Consider the following 6,570-nt stretch of genomic DNA (forward strand, 5'->3'; position numbering starts at 1 on the left):
TCTCACAGGAATGCCCTCACATTCTCACAGGAATGCCCTCACATTCTCACAGGAATGTTCTCACAGGAATGCTCTCCCATTCTCACAGGAACTGTCTCACATTCTCACAGGAACTGTCTCACATTTTTATAGGAACGTGCTCACAGAAATCTTACATTCTCACAGGAATGTTCCTACAGGAATGTCTTCAAATTCTCACAGTAACTATCTCACATTCTTTAAGGAAATATCTCACATGCTCACAGGAATGTTCTCACACTAACATTCTTGCAGGAACATTTTCACTTTCTCACAGGAACGTTCTTACACCAACACTCTTACAAGAACGTTCTCACTTTTGCACAGGAACATTCTCACATCAGTCTGGTTTATTAGGGTTTGTGTTTGTGGTGTCGCTGTGAATAAACTTTTTATAAGTACTGTAAAAAAAAAATAATTCTTTGTGAAATTTAAAAATGGGGTAAATTAGTGGTTAAGATGTTGGACTGCTTATAAGAAGGTTGTGAGTTCAAATCCCAGAACAACCAAGCTGCCATGGCTGGGCCCCTGAGCAAGGCCCCTAACCATAAACCCCTTAGATGTATAAATGAGATCAGTGTAAGTTGCTCTCTATAAGGTGAATATTTATTATTATTTATAATATATATAAATTAGATTTATGATGTAAAAGCTTTATATTTATAATGTTTTATAATGAGTAAGCCATGATGCAGAACCCCTGGAGCACGGCGGGTTAAGAGCCTTTCTCAAGGGCCCCAAGAGTGTCAGCTTGATGATAGCGTATAGTTCAAGCTTGGGGCTTAAACCCCTGACCTACATCTTTACAATTAATATACAAAACTTCAGAATTTAATGTTCAAAACCTTTTTATTTGCATATTCTTTCATTCTTATTCTAATTTAAATATTAAAAATTGTAATCTTGTTTGTTTAAACAAAATGTATTTAAATTAATATATCCATATATTATATGATCCACATCCATATAACCTACAGAGACTTTATTCCAAATATATATTAAATAAATGTCACTCTAATTATACATTTGTATTATTATAATTATTTATTATTATAAAAATGTATTATTATCATTTATTATTAATAATTGTTTAATATTGTATGTACATTTATTATTATAATAAGTTATTAAGCTCACAATTTTTACATGTAGTTAAAGCTAGAAAAATATGCTGATGGAGATTTATTTATTTATTTATTTATTTATCTGTCTGTTTGTTTATTTGTTTGTTTATCGCAACCTTAAAAAGTAATGACCTTATATTTTTGCTGTAAAAATTAAAAGTTTTTTTTTTTTTTTTACAGAAATTCTAAGATTAAATGAAATGTTAATAAATAATAAAGTGATACACTCTTTTATACAACTTTATAACCTTTTATTATCGCTGTAAAGCTGCTTTGAAGCGAATGTTTATTGTTAAAACGATCTACAAATAAAACTGAACTGAAAATGTGACATTAACAATCAAACATCTGATAAATGTGTTGTAATGAAACATGCAATAAATGAATAAAAAAATAATAATGAACTATATCACTTCATCATCCTGTACTTCACACACACTCCAAATATCACCACATTCACTCCTCACTCCTGTGTGTGTGTGTGTGTGTGTGTGTGTGTGTGTGTGTGTGTGTGTGTGTGTGAGGTTGAAGAGACACACAGAGACACAGAATATTAGAATATCAGTGATTATTCACCATCCTCCTCCTCCTCCTCATCATCATCATCATCATTATCATCATCGTATGTTACAGTGTTTGTGTAAAAGCACATTTTATCGAAGAAACAGAAACCTGAAGCATTTTATCTGAAAATATTATATTACATAAAACAAGATTATGTATTACTTTATGCATTTAGCATTATATTGGACCTTTATATTACTTTTACATTTATACCACATTACATATTGTACTGTGTGTGTGTGTGTGTGTGTGTGTGTGTGTGTGTGTGTGTGTGTGTGTGTGTAAAGGCTGTTTAATATTTATGAAGATTATTTATAAATAACACAGCAATCACAGAGCTGCTAAATTCTGGACTGTGATTGGTCAGAAGGTGATGATTAATTTTCTCATAAGTTTTGATTATTCTGATCGGCGATGGTTTCTATAGTAACGGCTCGTTCACAGGAGCGTTTCGTAACAGTCAGAGATATTCCTGGGACTGTATGTTTGGTTTTCAGCACAAAGGAGTTTACACGTCTGGTTTTAATCCATAACTAAATATCATAAAACTGAGTATAAGAGCTTCCCGTGGGCTCACCACCTGCAGGAGGGACCGTAAGGGACGGTGCTGTGAGGATTGGGCAGCAGTCGAAGGCGGGGGTCTGCTTAGACTGCTGCCCCCGCGACCCGAATTACGGATAAGCGGGAGAAAATGAATGAATGAATGAATGAGTATAAGAGGAATAAAACACTGCAGGACAAGAGAATATACTGAGACCCTGAGATAATACACACAAACCAGGAGATAATACAGTTACACTTACATTTAAGGCATTTATCAGACTGAGGTCATCAGATAATATTGAGATAATATACTAAGACCATGAGATAATATACTGAGGCCAGGAGATCATATTGAGATAATATACAGAGCACGTGATAATATACTGAGATCATAAAATAATAGAGATCATGTGACAATGTTGAGATAATATACTGAGACCATAATATAATATTGAGATAATATATAAAATAATATAATGAGACCATGAAATATTAAACTGAAGCCATAAGATAACATTGAGATATACTGAGACCATGAGATAATAATTTAAGGCAATTAGATAATATTGAGATAATATACTGAGACTAAAGAGATAATACACAGCACACCCCCAAGTGTTTTATTCCTCCAATCTAAACCTGAACAAGCAGAAAATGGTGTTGAATAGTAAAAATGAATGATAGTTTAAGTTCCTGTGATTTAGAATTTTATTATATAATGTTTGAACTGTACTTTTACAGAAATATTTACTCAAACACTGATTAATGATAAAAATGTAAAACAAAAAAGTTGGAGAATAAAAAGCAGCATTGTGTGTGTGTGTGTGTATGTGTGTGTGTGTGTGTGTGTGTGTGTGTGTGTGTGTGTGTGTGTGTGTGTGTTGGAACACCCAGAAACAGATAAATATTGAACACAACATGCAGCAAAACACCGAGAGCAAACACAGAGAGAGGAAGAGGAGGACAGGCAGAGGGGAGGAAGGATCACATGCAGGTCATTTAAACGCCAAGGCTGAAGGCAGCGACATCATCATCATCATTATCACCCCGTCGTCATGGCAACAACCCCTTTATCAACCAAACATTCCTATCCAGCAGAGAGCAGCGAAACCCCACACACTCCCTGATCACTTCCTGTTTGAGAGACACCAGACACATGTTACAGTCGCATTAGTTACTGTGTTTTTCACTATAGAATCCAACTTTATTTTTTTTACGCTAATCATCATACTGAACCGTTAGATTTCGATTTTCTGATGTCTCTCTCTCTCTCTCCCAATAATTCAAGTTCTTAAAAAAAAAGCAGATTTTTTTTAAATGTACAATTTTTTGTTGTTTTTTTTAATGAAAAGATAAATTGAGGATGCAAAAATCCGAGGGGAAGCCAGTTGTTTAAAAACAAAAAACTAATAGGAAGACAGCAGGAGTCTCAGGAGGCATCATGCAGCAGAGATGTGGAGCGTTAAGGCTTGGCAGTCTGATCTAGTGTCTGATATTAACCATAAACATTACTACCGAGGCTACTGATGTCTCAGACCGTGATGCGGTGTTCAAACGTCAAAATGGAATGTGCACACACACACACACACACACACACACACACACACACACACACACACACAGTGATCTATTTAGAGCGGAATTGAGCAAAATCCCTACGAGCTAACAAGAGTCAATCAGATCTCCAAACTCAGAGTTTAAATGAGATTGAATTTACAAGACTGAGCTCAGTAAAGTGATCTGAGATAAATCTACCCAGAAGCTCTGAGATGAAACGTTTCATTTTCTGAGGACATGAGATAATATACTGAGGGTTTAAAATAATACTCTTTCATGTGGCTGTAGTCTATAAAGTCAATGAGATAATCTATTAAGACCACACTGTGGTGACAAGATAATATATTCATTTAATAAGATACTAAAGTATAATATATAAAATGTATTAAAATGTATTAAAACTGTAACATAATACAGTATGTGCCAAAATATACATTACTGAAAGTCACACATCTTGAACGCGAATTTGCTTTTGACGATGGGTCAGTTGCCACCAGCTCCCTCATCAGGGACAAACTTATACTTATGAAGAACATCTTATTCATTTTTATCACCACATTATCTGTGTAAATCTGCTTTGAGACAATGTTTGTTGTTAAAAACGCTATACAAATAAACAGGAATTGAATTGAATGAAAAAAAAGAGGAAAGCCATTTTAATTCTCCACCTCTTAGGCAATGCCCTGGAGTGAGAGTGCCTGTTGCTCTAACTATTTAGATTTTTGCAAGAAACTTAGGCACCACTTTAGCCACCCCAGCAGCAACAAACTCTCCAACTCTTGAACCCCACTGGGGTCCAGCCTTTGTTTCTCGCTGGGGGCACTGCCCAGTCTCCAAGCCCCACTGGTGATGTCACCCAGCCTTTGTTTCTTGCTTGGGTTGGTGCTCAGATTTCGAGCCCCACTGGTGGTGTCGCCCAGCCTTTGTTTCTCACTCACTGGGGGCACTGCTCAGTTCCCAAGCCCCACAAAGGTTGTTGCACTGCTCCTGAGCACAAAGCAGTTTCTTCGTTTCAGAGCTTCGCAGAGGATGCCCGAGACAGCGCCACTACACTCCTGGGCCCAGTCATGGCTAGTTCTTCGTTCCAGAGCTTCGCAGAGGGTGCCAGAGAGAGCACTGCTTGACTGCCAAGCCCAGTCATGGCTGGTTCTTCGTTCCCGGGCTTTGAAGAGGGTGCCAGAGAGGCGCCGCTCCACTCCTGAGCACCGACAAGGTGGTTTCTTCGTTCTCGCAGAGGGTGTCAGAGAGGGCGCCATTCCGCTCCCGAGCACAGACAAGGTAGTGGGGGGGGGGGGGGGGGGGGTTAGGTCCATTTTAGGTCCGTTTTTGCTTTGGCCTCCAGAGGCCCCTACTCCCTTCTCCCTATCCCCTTGCCCCTAACTGTTCAATGTTTCCCACCTGCCCCTCTTTTGTTTTGTGTATTAATGTTACCCCTTTTGCTTTGGTTCTTGTTGGTTCATTGTTTTTGTCTTGTCTTTGTGAGTGTCTTGCTATGTAACACAGTTATGCTGTATATTGTTACGAAATTTTGCTGTTCTAGAATTGTACTTTGTCAAAGGAAGGGGAAGTCTGATGAGGATGAGGGAGGCAATGCTCTTACCGTCACCCAAGAACGCTACAGGGACATGGTGATCAGACCATTTCATCAGGGTTTAAGAAGGTTCTGTCATGCAATGGGTCTTCACATGATTAGACAGTGGTATGAACATGACTGGGCAACCAGCCACACAACTCAAAAATCTCTAGCTATGCTGCAGGAAAACTTTCCAGGACAATTAATTTCACTTCCTATATCCCTCAATCTTAGACCACCTGGTGCCCACTTGTGGGGAATCTTAAAGGAGTGTGTTCAACTGTGAAGATCCACCAAGAACGGTGCCTGCATTACGCAAACAAATCGTCTCCTTTTGCAGGAGTCTGCAGCAACCATAGTTCCAGGATATGTTGAAAATCTGAGTGAACGATATGAACACTGTCTATAGCGAGGCGGTGCACACTTTAAACACTTACATTACACACATCACGGTAAATCAACACGCTAATACTGTGTGTTAGTTTCTTTCAGGAGAAATAAACTCACAGATGGCAACAAGATGATATTGTTCGTCTTTTTATTTCAGTACTGTACTGTATTGGTGCACACTGTATTTTAGGAGTATGAGAAAATATTCGAGCTATGAGATATATTGAGACTCTGAGATCATATTCTGAGACAAAGGTGATATATTGAGACTATGAGATATTAAAACTATAACAATTTTTTTCTATTAGATATTGGAGCTATGAGAATATACTGAGACTAAAGTAATTTACTCTCAATATATCATCAACAGATCATATTTTAAAAGAATTAGATATTTATAGGGTGCCAGAGAGTATGAGATAAAATATTGGAAATATGAGAATATTCTGAGACTGAGATAATATATTTAAGCTACAAGATAATGTTTTGGGAATGAGATAGTATAGTAAAGAATATATTGAGCCTATGAGATAATGTTAAAACGCTGAGAATATTTTGAGTATGAGAATACATTAGAGGTAAGATCATATTTTGAGGCTGAGGTAATTATATTTTGCCCTTGAGATAATATATAAAACATATATTAATTGAAACTCTAAAGATGAATCAGCACAAGATCAATTTGTTTTTTTTATTGTTTTATTTGTCCCAAATAAAGATTCAGTTTCACACTCACTAGTTAATTCAAAAGCAGCCAATGAGTTGATTTTTGCTCAGATTCTTCCTGAGAACGACGGAGGT

General features: G+C 37.0%; 1 protein-coding gene across 1 annotated transcript in view; it reads right to left on the minus strand.

Moving 5' to 3' along the window:
- LOC310738875 (uncharacterized protein) overlaps positions 1–6,570 on the minus strand; it is a 183,583-nt gene that overhangs the window by 127,825 nt on the left and 49,188 nt on the right. The window lies entirely within an intron of this gene.

This window comes from Silurus aristotelis (genome assembly GCF_946808225.1).
Source record: "Silurus aristotelis genome assembly, chromosome: 2".
Classification (NCBI taxonomy): Eukaryota; Metazoa; Chordata; class Actinopteri; order Siluriformes; family Siluridae; genus Silurus; species Silurus aristotelis.